This window comes from Argopecten irradians, chromosome 16 (assembly GCF_041381155.1).
Source record: "Argopecten irradians isolate NY chromosome 16, Ai_NY, whole genome shotgun sequence".
Taxonomy (NCBI): Eukaryota; Metazoa; Mollusca; class Bivalvia; order Pectinida; family Pectinidae; genus Argopecten; species Argopecten irradians.
In genome coordinates this window covers 33,798,523-33,813,364 of record NC_091149.1, presented here as the reverse complement: position 1 = coordinate 33,813,364, position 14,842 = coordinate 33,798,523, and positions in this window count along the sequence as shown.

Sequence of the window (14,842 nt, the reverse complement as noted above, 5' to 3'; positions counted from 1 at the left end):
ATTTTTCGATTTAAAGTTACCTTTCGGTTTTTGTGGGGTACGGGGGTCTCCCCCTGAGAGAAAAAAAATACGAATTTGTATTTTGATGATTTTAAAGCATTCTTAACACGGCAATTTTTCGATTTAAAGTTACCTGCATTTAGAAATGATTATTGTAAATGTCGTCATATTATGCAACCCAGCTCGATCTGAACATACCGGATCCATACCATCGGCACATTGTTGTGTAACTGAAAATAATAATGATTTGATTGTCTTGCCAAGATATATAAAGAAATTAATCTTTCATCATTTTTTGAAATAGTATAATCCCTTAATGGACGTTTTGAGTCTAGTTCGAGTGTATTGAATTTTCATTATTAAAGGTTTGAACATTACGCGCTTGAACATTTTAGGAATAGCGCCGCGCAGCGGAAAATTTTCAAAAATGAAGTATAAAAATGTGCAGGAGGACCCTTTTTTCTTTCAAATGTGCAATTTTAGAAAATTTCACTCAGCGAAAATGGCAAAAAAAAAGACATGTTTGCCTCCCCATTCCTACGCCCCTGTATGCAACTAAGTTTATGAGACTTGTCCACAAAGATGGAATTTGTACACAGTCCCAGAACAGGTCGCAAATTGTTTCTGGTGCAAAAGCTACATTCCCCAATCTCAGGTAGTTTACGCTTTAGTAACATAGAAATTGTAAAGATCATTCTGTGATTAATTCTATATTGCAAGCTTTGCAATTTCGAATCATGTGTTTCAATAAACGGTAACATGTAAACCTCCTCCCACTGATTGTTATCAAAAAATGTCTAAAATAACATGCCATCTCTCCAAGGACTTTACGGAGTGTGTTGTAATTGTAGATACCATTTTTTTGTAAAAATTCCGTGAAGGTTTTTCATTTTTCATAACCAAAAGAAGTTCATTTACAACAGATTCAATATTTTTTCCATATATATTAATTATTCTTTTCCACTCTCTAGGTATAGCACTTATGAGTCAATTAAAGTTCATAAAATTAAATTGAATTCGATATTTTTCTACAAATTGATTAAATGTTAAAAAATTCCCATGTCTGTCTACAAAATCCTTAAAATAAAAGCTACCTTCTTGACAGAGTTGTTTGAAGAATATTGCTTTTCTTTCAATTTTTATCATATTGTTGGACCATAAGGGCTGAGACAGAATACATTCAAGGGCTGTGGGAAGTTCTTCATTTAGCAATCCCCATATTTGGAAAATTTCTGCTCAAAAACTACCTATAATATGCTTCTTTTGTATTTCAAAAAGACCATTTTTGGTTAACGTCAAAATTTTATCACCACCCTAGCTTTCAGCTTTCTATATCATCAATTAGAAGGTTTTTTTCCCAATTTGCTTGATTATGAACATCTGAACATTTTTTAATCCACATTAGCTTTAATGCTTTACATTTAGTAAAAATATCAGGCACTTTCAGTCCTCCCCCATTATATTCACTAATTAAAAGGGTTCTTTCTAATTCATCAATTTTACTATTCCAGATAAAATTATAAAATAGAGTTTGGAATTGTTTTAATATCTTTAGTGGTGGACTAGGGAGGACTGTTAAAATTTGGACTATAATTGGAACCCCTGAAGTTTTACAGTCACCTTTCCTATTATGGAGAGGTTTCTTAAAGACCAATTAGATCGAAGAGCTTCAATTAACTAATAGTTTTGAGTAAAATTCTCATCAAGGAAGTCTGCTTTTGATAAATTATATGAGATTACTAGAAGTTTGAATAACCATGGTGATTCCAGGTAATTTTTGCCGCGTGTCAATTTCTTCGCCACAGCCCCTTTTCACCCCAATCCATCCAGCTTGAGATTTTTCAAAATTTGTTTTTAAGCCAAAACATTCTCCAAAGATGTCATTCAGATATAGAACTCTTTCTTAAGATTGTTTATCGTTATCTATTATAAGAGTTGAATCATCTGCATATTGACTCACTAGATACTCAGTGTTATTGATTATCTCACCTTTGATATCTGGATCATACAGAACTTAAAAGTTCAATACAGATAATGGATAAATAAGGAGAAAGAGCTCGAGGATCCCCTTGTCGTACACCACGACTTACTTTGAAAAAACGGAGAGGTGACCATTGTTGTCAATTGAAGCAGTTACATCAGTCTATAAGGTTTTAAAACATTGAACAATGATATTACTGAAACCAAAAAAGTAAACTTTTTCCTATAAATGACCATTCAAGGGAATTGAACGCTTATTCAAAATCTAACATTAATAAAATACCTGGTAAGTTATTGTCACCTGCTTTTCTAATGACGTCATTAATTAGTCTTGTACATTCACCAATATATCGTCCCTTTACAAAAACCGATTGACTTTGACTTATAATGTCTGTTAATGAAGGTTTAATTCTATTAGCAATTTTGTGTAATCAACATTCAATAGTGTAATTGGCCTCCATTCTTTTATAAATAGTTTTGATTTCCCTTCGTTTGGAATACATTTTATATTACCTTGACGTTGACTTATCGACATTCTTCCATAACCAATTGACTGATTAATAGAGTTAATTAGGAATTTATGTATGTCTACCCAAACATTTTATAGAATGCCACCGTGAAACCATCAAGTCCTGGAGACTTACCATTGTTCATATGTTTCAACGCATTAAGACACTCTTCAAACCTAATAGGACCATTCATGGAGTCACTCTGCTCTGGTGTTAACTTAGTTATAAATGGATAATTGTTATTAAACAAGACTTCTTGGTGAACAATGTCAAATACAGAACATTTGAGTTATACAAATTCGAGTAAAAACTGGACTGTTTATTAAAAATATCATTTAGATCACTTAATATAGTTCGATTTTCTGTCCTGAGCTTCGGAATCATTTTCTCTATATATTGCCGTTTTTCTAAATTACAAAAATATTGAGTATTTTTTTCACTTTCTACTTTCCAAGTCACAATATTGATTTCTCAAATCTGTTGCTGCCCTTTATAAAATGTTGAACACATATGAATAGTTCCTAATTAGTATCTGACTACCAAATAACAGTAAGTCAAGCTTTAAGGGATTATTCAAATTTAAATCATTTAATTTCTGAACTACAATGGTTCTTTCGATAACACACTCAAAGAACAAAAAAAGATAAGCATTCTCACATAAATGTCCACACAAACCACTCAGAGTTTAAGCAAGGTTCACGCGAAATAAATCACAATTTAAGGATCTACACTGGTGCCTGAGCTCATATAATTAATATTAATTTTGCGGTCGCCGATGCCAAAGAAAGGAGGATGAGAGATATGGTTAATAGGTTTCAGAGAATTTTTGAAAATGCTAATGGAAGCTGACGATCTGACAGAATTTTTTTCCTTGGGAGTTCCAACATCGAAAAAATTGAAGGGAGAGATTGTAGTGTATATGTACTGATCAAAGGGAGGTAACTCCCACTTTTAATTTGTTATTAAATTCGTTAATCCAATATAGCGTTATCACGTTTGTGAAGCTGGGGATTCATAGTGTTAAATCCGGTACATCCCAGGACGGGGACACCATAACCTTGACACTTTTCAATCTATGAAGAATATTTGATTCTACCACATCTGTGAGTGAACACGAATATTTTTTAAATTTTCGTCAATTTAACTCCTTTTGACCCTTCCCACAGCCCCCTGGTGGGTTGGGACCATATAATTCACAATTTTGATTGGTCTTATGCCTAAGAAGGTTTGTACAAAATTTCATTGAATTTGCTTTAGCAGTGTTGGAGAAGAAGTCGAAAATGCAAATTGTTTACGGACATATGACGGACGACGTACGATGGACGACGCACGCCGCACGACGACGGACAAAAGGCGATAAGAATAGGTCACTTGGGACTTCGTCTCATGTGACCTAAACTCCTTACGACTGTTATAGTTTGGCGGATTTTCCAGCAAGTTATCAGTCATTAAATAATTTTCAATGATTTCTCATAATAAATATACTGTGGCAATAAATGCATTAAGTTTCATAAGCAATTCACGCCATTCTTGCGGGATAGTCGTGTAGCAAGAACGCCTGAACAAGCATCTTGTTTTCTTTGAAATAATATTAAAAAGAATTAAAGAAACAAATTTGAATCTGTCCTGATTCGGACGCCATCTGATAAAGCATGGTCGCACAGCGCTTGCATCCATTCTGATTTCAGTGTAGAACAAATATTCGTGGTAAAATTATTCTGAATAAGTATTTTCTAGAAATTAATCGGGCATTTTAAATGAAATCTGGTTCCATTTACAGATGGAACAAATATGTATGTAGTAGTTTACCATGTTCGATGCATTACTTTTATATTTCTTATTTAATTAAGATCACCATCGTGTAACAATGATAATCAGACAATGCATAGATGCTAATATGAACGGGACACGAAACAAATGACAGTTATAAAAGCGGAATGAAAACGGAACATAGAAAAACACAGAAATATATGATATTAAGTTCAATATTTCCTTTTCCTTTTCTCTGAGCTTAACAATCTCGGCAAAAAACTCTTTTTATTTTGTTGGTAGCAAAAGTATTATTCAAACTGTTCGTCTGCACTAGACCTGACTACCTTGCACTAACACAAGCTCACAAATTATAAAATGGCTTTCAAAAGAACAATTAAATTGCAAAACAATATCGTCATATCATTGTTTAATTTCCATATTCTTTCCAATCAAAGGGTTAAGCTTCCGCGTAGCTCACTTAGCTTTTTGGGAAGCTAATACTTGTGTTTCGATAAGGCTTGTTCAATAAGGTCACCATCGTTACATAAAACGCATACTGTTCAATAACTGTGTTTATATCGTGAAGAAGTGACATATACTGACTTGTTTCAGAGTTTAGAGGAAACACTTATCAATAATATATAATGAAGGTTCGGTATACGTGCTTGGAGATCTTAATTCGAGAACAAGTGTTAGACATGATTTTATTGAGAATGACATACCAAATAATGATCTACTAGATAAATTAGAAAGTTTTAACTACAACAGCGATGTAAACTTAGAGATTAGAAGTAATATGGATGAATATGTGAACTCATTTGGTAGAAGACTCTTATCGTTGTGTAAAGCTAGTGGTTTACGTATTGTCAATGGCCGTCACGAAGGTGACAGAGATGGAAGTTTCGCTTTCTACAGTAAAAATGGAAAAAGTACTATTGATTATTTATTGACATCTATTGAAAACTTTAATGACATTAGCATGTTTAAGTCTGGAAATTTTTTAACGATTTCAGATCATGCACCAATCACTTTTAGAATACGATTGAATTATAAACATGAAGCTTTGTCTACAGATAGAAGTAAGGAAAGAGCTGAGTGTGAGTCTGTTAAATGGAAAAATGAAAATATTAACAGCATTCGAAAAAACCTGAGTGATAATTCAAGCAATTTGATGAATATAAGTAACAGAATAGTTAGTTCCCAAATAGATGTAAATGGTGTAATTGATGATTTTTGTCAAATTATTGATGCTTGTGTTTTACCTTATTGTGAAGTTCGTAAAGCGTATGTGAAGTGTAATGTGTCTGAGACAATTAGAGCTCAAAGGTGTGATGATAAACCATGGTTTACAAATGACTATAAAAAGGCATTGACAAATTTTAACAAAGTTAGGTCAGAAGTTAATCATCATATACTTATTGACAAAAAACAGAATACAAAAGATATGAAAATAAATTGAAAAAACAAAACAAGAGACATGAAGGGGATATGTTAGATCTGATTCGAAAAAATAATCCGAAACAATTCTTTAAATAATTCTCGAAACAAAAAAACTAACGTATCGCAGTCTGATTTAAAGATTGATGATTTTTATACACACTTCAAAACCTTTAATAAAAAGGAGTTTGACAATGCCTTCATTTCGAGTAACGGAGAGCCTATTTTTGAAAAGTTAGACATGCAGATAAGCACCGATGAAGTGTTAGCTGCCATACAAAATCTGAAAAGGGGCAAAAGCTGTAGCGAAGATAACATTTTGAATGAGGTTTTTATAGACTGTTCGAATGAACTACTTCTGTGTATTACTAATGTTTTCAATAATATATTCAAGTCTGGGTTTTTTCCAGAGTCATGGTCAAAAGGTTGTGTAGTACCAATTTACAAAAAAGGTGATATCAATGACCCAAATAATTATAGGGGGCTGACATTAGTTAGTTGTATGGGTAAATTATTCACATCGATACTTAACAAATGACTGATGAAATGGGATCATGAGTATAATGTAATAACAGATGCCCAATTTGGTTTTAAGCCTGGATGTTCTACAATTGATGCAATTTTTGTTTTACAAACATTGATAAACAAAACTTTAAAAAGTAAAAAAAAAGATTATATTACTGCTTTATAGATTATAAGAAAGCATTTGATCTAATTGATAGAAGTATTTTATGGACTAAACTTATAAATCAGGGAATCGATGGAAACATGCTAAAAATCATTCAATCACTTTACCAAAATGTGAAATCTTGTATCAAATATAATGTATTTTTGTCTGAATATTACAGAAACAAGATCGGTCTATTCCAAGGCGAAATCTTGTCACCGATTCTGTACAGTTTATATGTCAATGATTGTGAAATGTGTTTTAATAGAGAAAACTGTCCATCAGTAGAAGTTGGTTTGATTAACTTGTTTCTGATTATGTATGCAGATGATACAGTTCTACTCGCTGAGTCGCCTAAAACTCTGCAAGAAATGATTGATAACTAAAAAGTTATATAAATATAATAACGATTGTAAGTTGACTCTTAATGTTGATAAGACAAAAATAATGATTTTCAGAAACGGGGGTAGACAGAGGGAAAATGAATATTGGACTTACAATAATGTTAACATTGATGTAGTCGACGAATTCAATTATCTTGGTATGTTATTTAATTACAATAGTAAATTTAAGAAAACTCAAATTCATGTTGCAAATCAAGGAAGAAAAGCTTATTTTTCCATATGTAGTAAGTTGAAAAATCATGCATTTAATATTTCGACTCAGTGTTCTATTTTTGATACATATATTAATAGTATACTGGGATATGCAAGTGAAATTTGGGGACATCATAAAGCTCCTGATGTAGAAAAGGTGCACACTAACTTTTGCAAAAATGTTCTTGGAGTAAATAAAACAACTTGTAATGATTTTGTCTATTTAGAACTAGGAAGGTTGCCTTTGTATATAACCAGAAAAATTAAAATTTTGAAGTATTGGATAAAACTAAAAGGTACTTCCAACTGTATTTTAAAAGAATGTTTAGATACTAGATTTGAAACTAATGATGAGTGGTCAATCAACATTAAAAATGAACTAGCAAAAATTGGATTAGCATATCTCTGGAATGATAGATATGTTGACTGTTATACATTTAATATCATTGAGAATAGAATTAATGAGGTATTTAGACACGAGGTTATCAACAATATAAGTAATACAACACGAGGTATACTGTATAAACATTTAAATGATAATTTTTGTTTACAATTTTATTTAAGAAAGCCTATTGACACTGTATATAAAAAATGTTTAACCAAAATAAGAATTTCAGCACACTATCTGAATATTGAAAAGGATAGAACACAAAATATCCCACGAGAGAATAGATTGTGTACATGTTGTGATTTAAATGAACTTGAAGATGAATATCACTTTCTATTACAATGTCCATTTTATGTTGATTTACGCCAAAAGTATATTAAGAAATACTATTACAGAAGACCAAGTGTTTTTAAATTAATTAAATTATTAAGCGTTAACAACGTTAAAGAATTACAAAATACTGGTAAATTTATTCATTTTGCTCTTAAGAAAAGGTCAGAAAAGTTAAAAAGTTGAGGCATTTGGCTGGAAATTTAATATTTATTATATAAATCACTCTCCATCTCTTTTGTTATATCAATTGTATATTTTACATGATGTAATTTGTACTTATGGACCGTAAGGTCCACGGAATAAAATGAATTGAATTGAATTGAATTGAAGTGTTTTTGTATGACTGCTGCCACCAAGTCAGCTACAGGCTGGACTATCTGTTGAGTGAGATGGTTGATAAAGTGAGGAAATGAGAGGGTTTGGTTATAGAGTCTGTTTACATGTAGTAGACGGCATTGGGCTATAAATTGACACAATATATTATGGATTTTATTGGAATTTACCTAATGTGTTGTGGGTATGTATAGATGTTTGCAGGCTTTATTGTACAGTTGTCTTTAAAAATGTAGCAGCTATGTTTAAGGAGACTTGTTATTTTTTCAGCGTATGTTTTCCTTAATTGCTAGTTACAAAATGCACTATTTTTAGACGCTTTTGTCTGATTTACTCTGTATAGAAAACGTTTGGTATTTAACCTTTGAAAATTTTATATGGAAACGCTTGATCTTTCTAAACCAGACAGAAACAATGGTTGTCCATGTGTTGACTTCTTTCCATGTAAACATTTCTTAATTTTTTCAATATTTTAGAGTAATAAAAACGTGCGCAAATTACTCGAGGCGTAGACTAAAATGTAAATATAAGGTGATAAACACATTTATACGTAATAATTCAATTACACTGAACCTAGTTCAGCAAAATTTAACTTGATATGGCTAAAATGCTGTGGTGATACTACTTGTAAAACTAATTTAAGTAAGCAATGTATAAATAAAATAGCTCTACTCAATGCAAAGAAAGAAAGACGCATTTTCCAAATGGCCGCAGAATGGGTCTTTTCTGTGTAAACAATTCTACAAGGGTAACCATTTTTGCAAATGACCACTTGCTACATAAGTGCGGGTCCCCATCGTCGGAGACCCACGGGTGATCGCACTACACTACGCTACACTTAATTTAATTATCACAGTGTAGTGTAGTGTAGTGCGATCACCCGTGGGTCTCCGACGATGGCGGATCCCAAGCAATACCATCTTCAGACTATAAGGACCTCTTTCTATATCGGACTAAGTTATTCCACTGTTTTTTTCCAGCACATGATCTGTTCCACTAGACGTTATGACCTTATTGACCAGATACTGGTATAATGGAGCTGGTATCTACCAGTAGGTAAAAAGTCGATTACCTAGGCCGGAGGGCGAGTATTATCCTCATCTGGAGTTACGATATTGGCCACCACTTTAGGACGATTACCTAGGCCGGAGGGCGGGTATTATCCTCATCTGGAGTTACGATATTCATCACTTTAGGACGATTACCTAGGCCGGAGGGCGGGTATTATCCTCATCTGGAGTTACGATATTCGTCATCACTTTAGGACAATTACCTAGGCCGGAGGGCGAGTATTATCCTCATCTGGAGTTACGATATTGGCAACCACTTTAGGATGATTACCTAGGCCGGAGGGCGGGTATTATCCTCATCTGGAGTTACGATATTGGCCACTTTAGGATTATTACCTACAGGGCGAGTTATTATCTTTAGGCCAGACCATTGGCCACCTTTAGACCTAGGAGGAGGAGTATTCTCCTCATCTGGAGTTACGATATTGCGTCACTTTAGGTTAATTACCTTTAGGACGATTACCTAGGCCGGAGGGCGGGTATTATCCTCATCTGGAGTTACGATATTGGCCACCACTTTAGGACGATTACCTAGGCCGGAGGGCGAGTATTATCCTCATCTGGAGTTACGATATTCGTCATCACTTTAGGACGATTACCTAGGCCGGAGGGCGGGTATTATCCTCATCTGGAGTTACGATATTCGTCACCACTTTAGGACGATTACCTAGGCCGGAGGGCGAGTATTATCCTCATCTGGAGTTACGATATTGGCCACCACTTTAGGACGATTACCTAGACCGGAGACGGGTATATTATCCTCATCTGGAGTTACGATATTGGCCGCCACTTTAGGATAATTACCTAGGCCGGAGGGCGAGTATTATCCTCATCGATTATCTAGGCCAGTGGGCGAGTATTCTCCTCATCTGGAGTTTACGATATTCGTCATTACTTTAGGACGATTACCTAGGCCGGAGGGTGAGTATTATCCTCAATCTGGAGTTACGATATTCGTCATCACTTTAGGACGATTACCTAGGCCGGAGGGCGGGTATTATCCTCATCTGGAGTTACGATATTCGTCATCACTTTAGGACGATTACCTAGGCCGGAGGGCGAGTATTATCCTCATCTGGAGTTACGATATTCGTCATCACTTTAGGACGATTACCTAGGCCGGAGGGCGAGTATTATCCTCATCTGGAGTTACGATATTCGTCATCACTTTAGGACAATTACCTAGGCCGGAGGGCGGGTATTATCCTCATCTGGAGTTACGATATTGGCCACCACTTTAGGACAATTACCTAGGCCGGAGGGCGGGTATTATCCTCATCTGGAGTTACGATATTCGTCATCACTCAAGGACAATTACCTAGGGCGGAGGGCGAGTATTATCCTCATCTAGAGTTACGATATTGGCCACCTGTTTAGGACGATTACCTAGGTCGGAGGGCGGGTATTATCCTTATCTTGAGTTACGATATTGGCCACCACTTTAGGACGATTACCTAGGCCGGAGGGCGAGTATTATCCTCATCTGGAGTTACGATATTGGCCACCACTTTAGGACGATTACCTAGGCCGGAGGGCGGGTATTATCCTCATCTGGAGTTACGATATTGGCCACCACTTTAGGACGATTACCTAGGCCGTAGGGCGGGTATTACCCTTATCTGGAGTTACGATATTCGTCATCACTTTAGGACGATTACCTAGGCCGGAGGGCGGGTATTATCCTCATCTGGAGTTACGATATTGGCCACCACTTTAGGACGATTACCTAGGCCGGAGGGCGGGTATTATCCTCATCTGGAGTTACGATATTCGTCATCACTTTAGGACGATTACCTAGGCCGGAGGGCGAGTATTATCCTCATCTGGAGTTACGATATTGGCCACCTGTTTAGGACGATTACCTAGGTCGGAGGGCAAGTATTATCCTCATCTGGAGTTACGATATTGGCCACCACTTAAGGACGATTACCTAGGCCGGAGGGCGAGTGTTACCCTTATCTGGAGTTACGATATTCGTCACCACTTTAGGACGATTACCTAGGCCGGAGGGCGAGTATTATCCTCATCTGGAGTTACGATATTCGTCACCACTTTAGGACGATTACCTAGGCCGGAGGGCGAGTATTATCCTCATCTGGAGTTACGATATTCGTCATCACTTTAGGACGATTACCTAGGCCGGAGGGCGGGTATTATCCTCATCTGGAGTTACGATATTCGTCACCACTTTAGGACGATTACCTAGGCCGGAGGGCGGGTATTATCCTCATCTGGAGTTACGATATTGGCCACCACTTTAGGACGATTACCTAGGCCGGAGGGCGGGTATTATCCTCATCTGGAGTTACGATATTGGCCACCACTTTAGGACGATTACCTAGGCCGGAGGGCTGGTATTATCCTCATCTGGAGTTACGATATTCGGCCACCACTTTAGGACGATTACCTAGGCCGGAGGGCGGGTATTATCCTCATCTGGAGTTACGATATTCGTCATCACTTTAGGACGATTACCTAGGCCGGAGGGCGGGTATTATCCTCATCTGGAGTTACGATATTGGCATCACTTTAGGACGATTACCTAGGCCGGAGGGCGGGTATTATCCTCATCTGGAGTTACGATATTGGCCACCACTTTAGGACAATTACATAGGCCGGAGGGCGAGTATTATCCTCATCTGGTGGGTCGGGTGATCAAATAGAGAAGTAATGGTGGTTATACGAGGATTGATGTAACTGCAATACGATCCTATACAACTCATTGGAAGGCGATCACTATCACAGGCATAGCTCCTACATATAGTGATTGAATAAAGGGTTCAACACTGACAAGGCAAGTAATGAATTCAGCGAGTCACAGATTTTAATGTTTCATGGCACACAAACAGTAAAGACTTAAGTAACAATAAATGGTAGGCATACTATCCTTCAGACAGGATTGGAAAATAAATTTAAAACTTAAAGCAGAACAAAAACTTTACTGGATGAGTCGTTTTTAACTTGATATCAAGCACAAAAATGACCGTCGTTTAGTAATATACTTCCATTAATGATTAATATATTAAGAGTCGTTTGTAACTTGATATCAAGCACAAAAATGACCGTCGTTTAGTAGTATACTGCCATTAATGATTAATATATTAAGGTAATATGTAGTCTTACTGGCACTGAGTTAGTGTATATCTTTGGAAAATCAAAGTAGGGTGATATCTATAAGATAATAATAGTATTCCTATCAACTCTTCATAATGGAAATGCATTATTTTAAATAATATAGCGGTGTATATTAAAATAAAATATGGAAATAATATTTTAGTGACTATTGAATAAAAAGTTAACATATGTAACACCGGGTGACAGCATACACTGATGTCAAGACAACTGATGTCAAGACAACTGATATCAAGACAACTGATATCAAGACAACTGATGTCAAGACAACTGATATCAAGACAACTGATATCAAGACAACTGATATCAAGACAACTGATATCAAGACAACTGATGTCAAGACAACTGATATCAAGACAACTGATGTCAAGACAACTGATATCAAGACAACTGATATCAAGACAACTGATGTCAAGACAACTGATGTCAAGACAACTGATATCAAGACAACTGATATCAAGACAACTGATGTCAAGACAACTGATATCAAGACAACTGATATCAAGACAACTGATATCAAGACAACTGATGTCAAGACAACTGATATCAAGACAACTGATGTCAAGACAATTAGTAGAATTACACTTTACAGGCATCCTCTAAATAATTGGTTCTCTTCAGTCAGATAAGTAAAAAACATTCTGGTAACTTTAAGATTGCAAAAATTAATTTCAGCATATAAAATATCCTCTGTATTTTTTTCAGTCATGTCAAATTAGTTAATGGCTGAATTTTCAGTGTTACATACAATTTGAGGAAATCCTGTGGATGTGCCATATGATACATGCTATATAGTAGTGAATGTCCGTCATTTGGAATAAAACAACACGTTGATAAGAACTATTGTATATCGACTGACATGATGACAATGATGATAACAAATGGGAATCACTCGGAATATATCAATAGACGTAACATAGAACATTACATTTAGGAAGATTCTATATCACAGATGTTTTAATTCATTATAATGCAATGTTACCCTCAACTGTGTTTATAGAGTGTTACTACCAAAGACAATTTAACAATTAGTCAAAAAAATCGAACTTTTGCCTTTTTATTAAAATAAATATCCAATAATGCCTTCATAGAAAAACTATATAGATGGTACACAGGTATAAACAATATCATAAATAGCCCCAGGCAAATCAGACAAGTTCATTTAAATATCCTAGAAACTTAAATTTCACAACTAATAAAATATCATATCCACGTATGTTTACTCGTCTGAGAGTTTAAAGTGAAAAACAAAGGGTTTAATTATAAGTGATATGTCTACATAATAAAATGTATCATATTCAATTATGAGATAACATAGAGTTATGTCATTTGCCATAAACAAAATTACTTTTACGAAAACGTCATTAAAAGTTGCATTGATGCTAATTTTCTAATTGTTACATCATGTGTTTATGAGCATAACGTCATGAGTTTGTGAGCATAACGTCATGAGTTTCTAATTATTGCTTCATGTGTTTGTGAGCATAACGTCATGAGTTTCTAATTGTTACGTCATGTGTTTGAGAGAATAACGTCACGAGTTTCTAATTATTACATCATGTGTTTATGACTATAACGTCATGAGTTTCTAATTGTTACGTCATGTGTTTGAGATAATAACGTCATGAGTTTTTAATTGTTACATCATGCGTTTGTGAGCAGTTACATCATGTGTTTTTAATTGTTATATCATGTGTTTGTGAACATAACGTAACGAGTTTTTATTTGTTACGTCATGTGTTTGTGATCATAACGTCATGAGTGTCTATTATTACGTCATGTGTTTGTGAACATAACGTAATGAGTTTCAAATTGTTACATCATGTGTTTGTGAACATAACGTCATGAGTTTGTGAACATAACGTCACGGGGTTTTCATTGTTACATCATGTGTTTGTGAGCATAACGTCATGAGTTTCAAATTGTTACACCATGTGTTTGTGAGCATAACGTCATGAGTTTTTAATTGTTACGTCATGTGTTTGAGAAAATCACGTCATAAGTTTCCAATTGTTACGTCATGTGTTTGAGAAAATCACGTCATAAGTTTCCAATTGTTACGTCATGTGTTTGTGAGCTTAACGTCACGAGTTTCTTATTATAACATCAGGTGTTTCTGATTATAACAGAAACTACCCTCAAGATCAAAGTATTCTGTAATAAGCAAAGATGGACTTTCCTCTTTCTCAAGGGTAAGACGCTTTGAGTTTCCACCAGGGAAAAAAAAGAAAGATAATTCCGAGAGTAAAGCGTGTGTGTGTGTGTGTGTGTGTGTGTGATATAGTAAACGGTAAAATGATGTACGTTAAACCTGTTTCTACAAAGATAAAGAATTTTCGAGGAAGCACGTGACATATTAAAGATAAGACATAAATGTACAATTTCTGGATGTTTTTGTTAAATATTGTAAACGAACTTATGCAACGACATTTTGCGCCTTTATGGCCAATATGTATTCGGCGTAAAATGTTTCAATTACGACTTAATGCGGGTTTTTAACTAATAAATAACGAAATCAATTCGCCGTTAAAAGGGTATCATGAATGAAAAAGCTGCGAAAGTAAGTTTGCAGTATATAACAGAAAACATCATTAAATGAAGTCTTGAATTGTAATGACTAGGCCATACCTAATCATACAAAGGTA